The sequence below is a fragment of the Ammospiza caudacuta genome, chromosome 4 (genome assembly GCF_027887145.1).
Source record: "Ammospiza caudacuta isolate bAmmCau1 chromosome 4, bAmmCau1.pri, whole genome shotgun sequence".
Lineage (NCBI taxonomy): Eukaryota > Metazoa > Chordata > Aves > Passeriformes > Passerellidae > Ammospiza > Ammospiza caudacuta.
The window spans coordinates 58,600,506-58,611,120 of record NC_080596.1 but is presented as its reverse complement, the minus strand read 5'-3'; the positions used below and the strand labels follow the sequence as shown (position 1 = coordinate 58,611,120).

At 41.8% G+C, this 10,615-nt stretch overlaps 1 protein-coding gene across 1 annotated transcript in view; it reads left to right on the top strand.

Annotated features, from left to right (window-relative positions):
• The first annotated feature begins 10,240 nt into the window (after positions 1-10,240).
• Positions 10,241-10,615, top strand: part of NSD2 (nuclear receptor binding SET domain protein 2) — a 75,277-nt gene continuing 74,902 nt past the window's right edge. The window contains exon 1 of the mRNA XM_058804395.1: positions 10,241-10,354. The gene's annotated coding sequence lies outside the window, so the exon portion shown is untranslated. The remainder of the gene's footprint in view (positions 10,355-10,615) is intronic.

Sequence of the window (10,615 nt, the reverse complement as noted above, 5' to 3'; positions counted from 1 at the left end):
AACATAAAGCCCAGTTCTGCAAACCAATCCTGGCATACTTGATTTTCAGCATGAGCTGTTCATTGAATTCTCAAATGAATGTATTTATCATTAGGAAAATCAAAATACCAGAGGAAGTAATATAGTCTTAGATTTCCCAATGGTGAATTAATTAGTGGAGTCAATTCTGCCCTCAGCCTGGTATCTCATCCACCAGACAACACTCAGTTCCCACTGTAACAACAGATGATTGTACAAGCTTAACAGTGTTTTGCCAGTGCTGGTAAAGCTGATAGGGATGGGAGTGAAGGTCAGCTTGGTATCTTCTTCAACCAATGGCAAACTATTCAGTATGAGAGGTTAAGAACTACTTTATTAGGATGATTATCATTACCCTCAACAACAACTATAAAAAGCTCCAAGTCAAATGGTTCTGACTCACTTGTTGAAGGGTAATGCCATCTGTGGAGGAAATTCTGGGTATGGGCTGTCACCAGTGGCTAATCCCCCTGGAACAGGTGCACAGCAGTTTGCCAGTCCCACATCACAGCAGGGCTGGGAGCCAGGGCATCCAGCTCACAAAGTAGATGCCCACTGGAAAGGAGGTGGAACAAAAGAAGAAAGGGCCTGTCTTCATGTTTCTCCCAAGCAGTTTCCACTAATTTTGGTGACTAGAAAAATTTGGAAACCATTCTCTACCCAGTGTGCATCAGCAGTAATACCCTGCTTGTCCTTCCTCTCTAGTGATCTCTCCTGGACCACTACAGCAGCTCTGGAGTGAAATATTTTTCAGGCAGTATGTTTGCAATTGTAAATTCAACAGATTCTCTATAAACCAGTAACAATATAAAGTATTTTAAAACAAAATGTGTAAGTACCAAATCAGTCCAACATGACTAAGGTCAAAAAACATTTGTCGAGGGCAATCAGGACAGAAGGCAGAAATATTCCAAAGTTGCCTTTTGAGTGAATGAAGAAGGAATACAGACTCAAAAGCTCAACTCTGGCAGACGCTGAACTCGCTGTCATTTGATCTGCAGTAGCACTTGGGTGTCTGAGTAGGCCTGCTGAAACAGAAGGAAACCTTTCCCAGAGACTATTCAGCTAGTCCAGACTGGTAGCTTTTGAGGAAAAGAAAAACATCTTCTTACATTTTAAGGAATATAAATAAAATAACATAGTCTTTTCACTGAATAAGATACATCTGTTAAAATTACATATTGCAAAGTTAGAAAGGACCTTATAATCAGACCTGCACTAGACAGACAAAAAGACTTCTTAAAGGGATTTTTTTTAATCTGTAATACAACACGCCTTTCAATATAATATTTCAGTCCAATTAAAATTATTCTATTAATGGAGAGTCTATCATAGTTTTATTATGATTACAATTCATTGTAAACTTATTGTATTAATTACTAACCTGAGCTGTAAAATATGTAAATACTAGTAATTATTAAACTTGAAAACAATGCAAAAAAAAATACAGCAAAAAAGAGGAAAATGAAGCTGGTTAAATATCTGGTTCCCATTGATTGCCAGTAGCTGCTAGTGTTAAATTAAGAGGTTATTTTATTGTCCCCTACAGCCAAGCTCAGCCATGCTCCATTCAATAACTAATAAATTATGTCTTTGAGTTAGTAATAATTACAATAAAAATATTCCCCATTTTCTGGCATGCTGTGTTTATTTTAGGATATTAACACAGCAATCCAAATACAACACGTAAAACTCCCTCAGGGTTTTCTGTCTCACATCCCAGACCTTCTGTTTCTTTATAAGCTTTAACAGCCACAGTTAGAAGAGATATAAATAGTCTGAAGCACAAGAGAATCTCTCTTCCCTGACAGAATCTTTATTTACAAGCTCTACAAACCTTAGCAGGTCAAACAGTCCCTTGCTGGCAGGTTAATAAGGCCCACCTGCCAAATAAACCCACCAGTGAACTCCACAGGGCCTACATAATCCACAGTGCTTGCAACAAGATTTTCTCCCTAGGAATCATATTGAGATGGGATGCTTAGAGTTCAAAAGGGGGTCATCTTTCAAACTCCAGAGTCCTTGGCTGCCTGGCATATACACAGGAGTGTGCAAAATGTTTGCAAAAAGCACAGCTCTTACCTTCAGAAGGTATCATTATTTAACATTTGTATTTCAGTATTGCTTACAGGATACCCACATGCTGAGGCCTCCTCTGCTGGTTCCATATGAACATGTAAGGCTTGTCAGTCTCTGCCCTTTGGACTTTTTAAAGGGCAAGTATAGTTGGGTCATTAATCTTTAAATTATTCAAGACTTAACATACAATTAATTTGCCTACAATGCCATGGAAAGAAAATTAATAAATATGATAACTGGTTATTTAAACCAACCTAGAAAGTAATTATCAGATGTCAAAGTAGGTTTTTTTTTTAATATTGACAATTATCAAAGTGGAATTCCATTCTGAGTCCTAAACTGTTTGAACATAACTCTTGGGTAAATGTTTCCCATTTAATCAGCTAGGCCCAGCAACTATCCAAGTGTGGGCATATCCACAGACTTCTGATGAGGCCCACTCACTATGTTTATATTGCATTGTGAAAAGCATCTCCAAAGCATCCATCAGATTTCTGTTTGCTGTTCATACAGTCAGCACAGTGGTAAATTCTGAACACACACCTCATCATTTACTAGGATGGCACCAGGCAGATGAAGGCAGACAATGGATCATAGCTGGGCACCAGAAGCTCTCTGGCTCAAAGCACTAAAGCAGAACTCCTGATGCACTTATGAAGGGAGCTGGATTTCCTTTGCACACCTGGCTGAGAACTGCAGGAATGCCTGAGCTGATTCACAAACAGATCTATGCCCCAGCCTTAGAGGTGGCAAAGGAAATCAGGAAGGGCAATGTGCAGCTGGAGAGGCAGCCTGTGTGCACTGGGCAGGGATCACAGGTTCCACTCTAATGACCACTGAACATCTGATGAAGTTCTTTAATTTACTCTGAGGGACATTTCCAGATCAGGCCTACAGGCCTGCCTGTAAAAATCCTTCAGGACAGGTTACAGGCACATCAGGGAGCACATAAAAAAGGCTTGCAGCTCTTTGTTCCTGCAGATCTACAGTGCACTGGACAAGAGTCCCCACAGGCACTGGGCATTCCAGCTGTATTAGGGCATTCATGATTGGGGCTGCAGACTACTTATGGATAAATACAGCTATTTGCCAGAGTCATTCCAATACAAGTCAAATGTAACAGTTTTACAAGTGTAGGTGCAGTAAGGAACACATGTAGAACATATTTAAGATGGTATGTTGTGGCAGAGCACTTGGTTGTCCTTTGAAGGCCTTGAATGTCTTCTGTTGAAGGCTTTGAATGTCAGATTACCAGAGAGAATGCTCAGTTTCAGGATCCTGGTACTGCAGCTCTTGGTGATGTTATCAGTGGTGTACTTTTACTAAGAGGCAAAAGTACCTCTTCTGTGGGTACTTTTGGGGTGAGACAGAAGTTGGGGCTTTGAATCACAGACCCCTTGATTCTGAATGCCATTTAAGTGCCTATCACATCTTGTGGAACCAGTGTAAACAGCTTTGAAGAACCAGCTCGGACCCAGCAGACGCACATAACATCAGCCCTTCAGCAAGCACTACATGCCCAGTTGCTGTAGCAATTGCAAAAGGGGGAGTGTTCAACTCCCAGTGGTTTGTGTCCATGGGAATGATGCTATTCTTAGCACAGTGGTACTACAGCCATGCCCAGCTTCAGTGTGAGACAACAGAGAGTGGGTGAATCTTCATGCAGACAGTGTCCTACACCCTGGCCAAGCCCAGCACCTTTCTCCTCTGCTGGGTACATTCTCCATTTGAATCACAGTTTAATTCAGCTGCTGTAAACGCAGCTGAGACAGCCTGATGTTTTTCTGCTATTTGTAAACTGGATGCAGATTTGGCACTGGAGCGAGAATTGCCTCAGTGGGATCAGTGCTGTGTGCAGGGCTGAGCTGCTGCTGTCACTGGACACAGTGTGACTCCTGCAGGCAGTGCTGTGTGCAGGGCTGAGCTGCTGTCACTGCGTGCAGTGTGACTCCTACTGTCAGTGCTGTTTGAGGGCCCAGCTGCTGTCACTGGACACAGTGTGTGTGACTCCTGCAGGCAGCCCAGCAGCCCCTGCTCCCTGCCAGGGCTGGCTCACCAGGCAGGAGCCTCTCAATGCTGGCACTGCACGCTCTGTCTCATTAACAGTAACTGAAGCGAGCAAACCCAGCTTACAGCAGTAAGCACATCCAGCTCGAATGTAAGAACATTGTAAAATGTGCAAGAAACACATCCCACTCCTTTCAGTTCTCACAACAGTGACAGCACAGGTGATAATTTAGCAAATAGCCTGCATTTGCAAACCTGCTCATCCTGGCCTCACATCCAGTTGTTTCAGCCCTCATTTGTCAAGTACATTTGCACGTGCTCAACACCAATGTAAAACAAGTGCCAAGCATCTTATAAAAAGTCTCCAAACAGTTCTTGAAATTAGTGGCAAATTTCTGAAAATGCCTGTCAGTGAGCATTTGTCTCTAGGCATATACACAGAGTAAATAGGATATGATCACAACTACAATTTCTCAGTACAGGAAATTGCCGGTCACCAACGTAATTAGAAACAGTTCATGTGATCAAATTAATCATTCAAAAAAACAGCAATCACTGTTAACAGAATAATGGCATGCCTTAAAAAAGAATGAAATTACCCTTTAGGACCGACATAGTTACCCTCACCACTCTGTACTGAGACAGCAAAGATTAATACATATGCAAAATAAAACACTGCATTAGCATCTGCTGAAAACAGTAGTAGCTTTATCTATCTGGCCTATTCAACCCTTAACAAACTTTACTCTTCAGCCCCAGGAGAGAGTGAAAATGTCAATAGTCACTTCTCTGCCAAAATGAAAAAAACCCAACTCTTCAAGGTTTCCATTGCTATATAACTTACCACATTGTGATTATTGCTAACCAATAATTACATGAAGATTAAACATAAGTCAGCAATTTGAAATGCAGAAGAATTTAACATTCAAACCTACATTACAGCTCCTCAAAAGTAAGACTTGGCTTGTTAAGGCTAAAGCTTAACTCTGTAAGATCTAGAAACACATGCCAAACATATTGCAAAAAACTATATTTTTGCTCTGTTATGCTAAACATTCTGATTATAAATGTATTTTGAAATTTATAGTTCTAAGTGAGATTAACTTTATGTTTAAAAACACAGTAATACTATGCTATCAATAGATAGCAGAGTTAATATGTTTTGAATCCTCAAGCTGTGTGTTTCTACATAGATTAGATTTATTTTATTCTGAATGTCAGCAATGTTTAAATTAAGTCATGCTGATGGGGAAGATAATTAGAGACACATAACTTCTATAGATAAATTTATTGATTCACTGAAGTTCCTTATACCAAGCTGAAGCACATTAACTGCTGAGAACTGGTATACAGCTGGTTTTTATCATCCCAACACTGGAAAACAGCAGGGACATGCTCCTCAATTTTCCTTTCTCGTGGCCTCTGTCTTGCCCTGAAGATGTGTTCAGCTTTCCTCTTCCTTTTGCTCCCTCAATTACACTTCCCTTTCTTCTACTCAACACAAATGATGCAAACACAAATAAGTGTTTGCAACAAAAGGGACACTTACTTCATCCTTCTCCTATCTGAAAGTGTACCAGGTAAACAGGCTGCTGTAACTTGTAGTACAAAGAAGATTTACATTTAACTGTGTTTTCATGAGGTAATATTTTATTCTGATCAGTATTTAAGCCATAAACTGTAGCTGCACTTAAGATGTCCCTCATTTGGACAGAGACTAATTCTACTTCAAATTCTCAAAGTAGATTATTTTCTTTTTCTCAAGGAATCAATTTTCTATTAAAAAATACAATTATTCCATTTTTATATGGGGTTACATGAAGTCTGAAAAGCCTGTACCTTCTCATTTTCAAGATAATTTAAAAGTGATTCTAATGCATATCAAATTTTTCAAGTAACCATTTTCAATGAATTTTCATTCAAATTAATTAACAAATATATATCCAAGTTCTCTAGAACACATTTACTACTATCATTTCATTATGAATGTGCTACAATTGATATAAAATATTTTGAAACACTGATTTTAAATTTCATATTTCATTGTTTCTTAATTCTAGATCAGCAGCTTGTCCATATGAAACAGCATGCAACACACTGCATGGTCAAAGACATAAACACATACATGCTGATAAAGATTTTTCTTAACAGTTGTGATGATATGGACTGACATGCTGAAGATCCGTGTCCATGTCTAGCTATACTTAAGATAGCTAAGGATAGGTTCAGACAGGTTGAAAACAACAATTACTCTCTGTTAATCCAAAGAAAAACATGGATTGCTGGTCAAAGGTGATGTGCTGCCAGTTGCCAATATGAAAGTGTCATGGTGATAGTAAGGATAACACTGAGCAGGTATCTCAGCATCAGTGCTACATCAAAACAGGACAATGGGCAGCATTAACTTCACCAGTGTATTCATGGTTTGAACTGGTAATGCCTTCAGTGTTCACCCCTAATAAATGGCAAAGTCTGTGAAACAAGAAAAAACTACATCTGTAGATTCTATATGGGCTATTACAGTACTTAACACCTTAATACAATAAACACTGTAAACATGCTGTGCTGCTCTGCTAATTTGGGAATATCTGATTAACGCATGGACTACACTCATGTAACTTCACTTTAGCACTACTTTGAGTTAACTTTGCCACCAAGATAATCTGCATGCAGGAAAATACACACTAGACACGTTATATAAAATCCCAAAACAAAAATAAAAATGGGTACAAGACAGGAATTTAGAAAGCAATCAATCCTTAGCATCCATATAGGAGAGGAACATAAACAGAGGGCTCCCGCCACAGAGATCTACGAGATTAAACATGCTCATGAGCTGCACTGTCTTTGCTGTTTGCTTTTGCCAGGGCAATGGCAAAGCTTCAGCACAGGGACTGCTGGTCTCCATGGTGTCCAATGGCAACAAGTACCCCAAAATGTGCCCAACAGCCCTGACCCAGCTCTCCAGGGGGGCAGCTCTGCACTGCTGCACTGAGTAGTGTCACACACACTGCCTGTTCCTGGCCTCTGTCTCACACAGTGCAACTCCAGCAACTGCAGCTCAAGGCCTTGGCTTATCCAGCACTCACTGTCCCTGCTGAGGCAACAAAAGAAAACTTCCTTCACCTTTAGAACTCCAGCACATGCCTAAAGCCAGGGGCACTCAATTCAGTTACTGCCGAAAAAGTGATCTTGAAAAAGTGCTTGAATTACAAATTATCTTTTGGCCTAGTAACTAATTGATAATCTCCAAAATATTTAAATATTTCTAGGACAGTATGCTACCACTACATTTATTTAAATGCCTTTGAGTTGAAAGAGAGATATTATTTTTAATACTAATTGTGATACTATTTAACACAATATATCCATAAAAGTTGAAAGTAAGTAGCAATAAAATTTTAGACACCAAATGAAATAGGTGTCACTTATAAATTAATACTTTCATTTGCTCTAGTTGTGCATCTTTGATATTTCTTGGATAGGCCATTGAAACCAAAACTGCTAAAAGATATTTTCTAATCTAAAATGACAAGGAAATATAATGAAAGAACAAAATGTCCAAGAGGTTCAGCCTGGGAAATTGTGACTACTAGAAACTAATTAGAGGACATTTCCTTCAACTACTTCAAAGCTATAGGCCAAGTGTAATGCAGCATGCCTGTGATTTGTCAGCACAAGCTTATTCTGCACTGCATATGCATTTATACCTTGAGAAGTTAAAGCTTTCTTGAACTCAATTTTCAGAAGTGTCATATAACTATATCCCCTTGCAAAGAACCAGCCTCTTTGTGTACTGCAGTGGAAAAATTAGGTGTCTTTATTACCACAATAAGAGCTCAAGGAAACAGCCAATTGTTTTGAAAATTAAAAAACCAGCAAGCACATTTTTTATTTAAAGGGTCAAGACATCAGACAAGTTCGCACCAGTGTCTATCTACAATATAAACTGGTAGTATGCCAGTTAAAGGTGTTAACTCCCAGCATAAGCTTTCGTGGAAATCTGCAGGGTGGGTTTATCAGGAAGCAATTACATGGTTGCAAATCTTGGTCTCACAGACAAGACCAGTGATCTACAGGAACTGTAAAGACTAAGGAAGATTTGTCACCTTGACCATGATAACAAAATCCTTCCACTTACACCTTAAAGAACTGACACAGAAGGCAAACATAGGAACTGTGTTATCTGTAGGATATTATGCATTAGTGATAAGTACAAAATGAAAATTTGTTTCTCTTTTGTAAGTCATACATAAAGATGAATTTATATCATCGGGCCTGTACAAAAAGTTTATTCCCAAGAGAACATAGATAAAGTATTTGTATCACACAAATTATTGACAGTCATGTTTTTTATGGAAGTTGGGGGGTTTCTGAGGGGAGAACAGAAAACACCCCTGAATACATGGCATGCTTTGTGCTTTTAGTATGTTAGATTTACTGTTCAACTATGAAGAAAAGCAAGCCTGTATATTCCCTTACATAAACAACAGGATTCACATACTTGCACTTCTGTTTATTTGAATTGATACTGGTGTCCCTATTTTTAATTAGAAAGGATCTTTAGTTTTTCTCTGACTGCATTTAACTGAACTTTAGAAAGGAAGCTGGATAAAACCGTCACGACTCTTGATCCAAATTGGCTATTTTAAAATGTAATGGCACTTTATCTTTCTCTTTAGTGCTGTAAACACTGACATTCGGAAACTAAATCTTGTTTGTCTAACACCTTAAAGACAGTGTATTTTCGTTTTCACAGAAAGGCTGTAAAACAAGTTAAGGTACCTTTATCACTGCAGACAGATCTCCTCCAGCCATCTTCAGCTTAAAGTTTTAATCAGCTAATGATTAAGATTTTCATTACTAAGTATTTAGCACTAAATTTGCACTGTTCAACTGCTAACTGCCATGCAGCCACCATTAAAAGCTTGCCTAAAAACATCAACAAACTTTAACATATGAAAGTAAATTAAGGATCACGTAAAAAAATAAACAGTCTGAGCCTTTCTGTAACAGATGGCCTAATTTCACCATTATCCATGAAGTATGATGCTGGTGTGTTCCCCTCCCTCAATTATCATCTGTTTACCTTTGGCAGGAGTTGCGACAGGTCGTTAGCTACCAGGTTAATACAGTATCCATAGCACCGAGGAACTCCATTCTCTGCCTTGTACACAAACACAGCCTCTCAGTGCTCCATAAATCCTTTATTAAACCATTGAAAGCTTGAAAAACCTGGCCATTACCTGCTTTACATTATCTGGTGCAACGGTTCATGAGCATATTTGTTCCTATTGTAACATGACGGCTGTTTAACGATTTGACTTTAAAAAAAAAAAGAAAGAAAGAAAGAAAAAGAAAAAAGCTGTGTTTTCAATTGGCAAATTACAAGCACATGTACTTATTTTGATGCAAGCTTAAAAAAAATAAAAAAAGTAACCCAGGCCATACTTCCAGAAGAGACAGCCCGGATAGTTCGCAGCCAGACACACTTCGGCTCTTACAACCATTCGACAGCCTCCAAATTGTGTGCAGTTGTACGGAAAGTCAAAACATTTGGCTTAAATCAGGATTTTCAGAAAGCGCACGTGTACGGTGGCTGAGGCCAGCGGCGAGGAGTTTTCAGCCGGCCAGGAGGAGAGAAATAATAACAATATAAAGATATTTAAAACTAAACCTTTTTCACCTTCACTTTCGGGAAGGGGGGGTGTGGATTGGTGGTGAGTTTAACGCGTTCTTGCGCACCTGGGGCGGCTCACAGCCTCATCCCCACATCCCAGAGAGGATAAATAATAATAACAAAAAGATGTTTTTACAAAAGCGTTTCCCACCGCGGCGGGCGGGCTCTGGACGCGCTCTCGCCCACCTGAGGGCGGCGAGCCAGGCTCCCCCGAGCGGGCCTGGCCCCACCTCGCCCCGCGGCCTCTTCCCTCCCCTGGCAGCCGGTCCGGCCTCCCCTTTCTGCGGGACGGCCCCGCTCCCGGCCCCGCTCCCGGCGGCCGCGCGTGCGGGCGGCTCCGCGCGGGGGGATTTGAAACGGCCGCTCCGGGGGACGCGCGGCGGCGGCGGCCAATCAGCAGCGCCGATTTTTCGCGCTGGTTCTGGCCGGAGGAGGGGGCGGGGCCGCCGCGCAGGACCCGCCGGATCCGCCGCCGCCGCTGTGTCGCCTCGGCTCCCGCCGCTCCCCGGCACCGAGATACCACCCCCGCCTCGCCAAGCTCCGCGGGGAGAAGGATGCGCTAGGGCACAGGTCGGTAGGCCGGCAGCGCGGCTGGCTCTCCCCCGCGGGAAGGGAGGAGGCACCCGGGGCACGTTCCCGCAGGCCCCGGGCGGGAGGCGGGAGCGGCGGGAGCGGCGGCGGCGAGGCTCGCCCGCCCGCGGGGATGCTGCCGCCCGGCCGCGCGCCTCGCCGGGGGCACCGGGAGCCCCTCTCCCGGGCCGGGACCGCGAGCCCTACCCGGCAGAAATGCAGCGGAGGCGGCCTGGGGGACAGGGGGTTCCGTGGCGGGGC